Here is a 1,723-nt window from a genome sequence, read left to right as displayed (position 1 = left end):
AGCTGTCCTCAGCTCCAGCAAGCTGGGCACAATGCCCTCAATTAGCTCACAGCTCATTAATTAGCCAAAAAAGTCTCTGCCAAGGGCCTGTCTGAGATTGGTGTGGGTTGGATATGGCACAGGAGAGGTGAATGCTCATGGACCAGCTGAGTGTGGGTGCTGCAGAGAGGGTCAAACTGCTCCCTAGCCTGGGCAGGATCAGAGTGGTGCTGGTCCTCACCTCTCTGGCTCTAGCTCCTCCTTTCTGCCCACTGGCTCTAAAAATGAGTGATGCTGCATCCACCTTGCAAACCAGCCAGGCCAGGGGCAGTGTGAGCTGCTCTGCTGGTGTCTCACTCCTTCCTCTACACCCAGCAGTGTGTTCAGCTCAGCCACAGCCCAAGTGGGGCTGTTCACACCAGGATTGTGTTTCTGCTCAGCTGTTTCATCTTGGACTCAGGCCCTGCATAGTGAAGGGTGTCAGGGCCTGACCACTGGGCAGATCATCACACCTAAAGCCAAAAGCCTGCTCAGTACCAAGAGAAAGCAAGGAGGAACAGAGGCACGAATCCGTGTTTACCCTTGCAGTAAGATAAATAATTGGACATGGAATTGCTCAGTCCCTTCTCTCGAAACTCATGCTCAGTGGGCCAAACTCAGTTCCAGCAGACAGATGTGAAACTGCTGTCCTGAAGGCAACCACTGCTGCCTATTTCAGGGTTGGGTATAACCCAGTGTTTACAATTTTCCCCATGCTTACTGGAGAATATTCTGCTTTGCTCCTCTAGGGCAGAAGCAGAAGAGGGGGTGTGTTGGACCTCCCAAAGCATCGGTGGGTCTGGATGACTCTATCCACCTGGGATACAGGGGACAGAGGAGAAGCAGATGGAAGTCACTGCCACTGCCTGAATCCACCTCAGATCTTCAGTTTGCTCCAGGCAGGAGACAGGGAAACATCACCAGCAGCCGAGTGAACAGTTTAGAGACACTCATCTGAGCTAGCAGAGCCGATTTTGCCTGGAGCAAAGGGAGGCACAAAGCAGCAGCGACAGGGCAGCATTGCCCTCCAGAGCTGGATCGGGGAGGCGGCGCCTGCAGCTCCTCAGCCGGGGACTCGCCATGAAACAGCCGCGCAGGAGAACAGGGAGAGTCTCTCACTCATCTCATCCTGTGTGCTCCAACACTGCCAGCCAGAGCAGAAAGGCTTTTGCTCCTCTTGTCCACCCTGATCAAAGCTCTCATCGCTGCTTTGCAGGAGGAAGGACTCAGCAGCAGGAGCTGCCTCCTCTCCCATCTGCAAGGGCTCGCTCCACATCTTCCTCCAGGGCTTGAATGAGTGAAGCAACGAGCCTGGAGCGACAGCACAGGGAGTGGGCTGGGTATGAAAGTACTGCTTGAGATGCATCCCATGGAAAAAAAAAAAAAAAAAAAAGGAATAAAGGCACTTAAACTCACCTGAGCAGCATGAGAAAAATGCACAAATGCAAGTCCTGGGAAGATCAGCTTTAAGAAGGAACAAGAGGGAAAATTACATTTGCAAGCAAAATGTGCCAGGAAAAACTCAGCTTGTCCTTTCCCAGTCCCTGCAAAGCCCAAGCTGACAGTGTCTGTGGAGAGCAGCTACAAAGCACTGCTGAGACCGAGGGCTCAGAACTGCTGCTGTTTTGGTTTGGGCCACGTAGCCTTATCCTGATCTTATCCAGCCCCATCTCCAAGTAGCAAACAAAAGGAAGAAGACACAGAA

Source organism: Vidua chalybeata, chromosome 16 (genome assembly GCF_026979565.1).
Source record: "Vidua chalybeata isolate OUT-0048 chromosome 16, bVidCha1 merged haplotype, whole genome shotgun sequence".
Classification (NCBI taxonomy): Eukaryota; Metazoa; Chordata; class Aves; order Passeriformes; family Viduidae; genus Vidua; species Vidua chalybeata.
The sequence above is the reverse complement of the archived record's forward strand: the minus strand, read 5'-3'. Positions refer to the sequence as shown.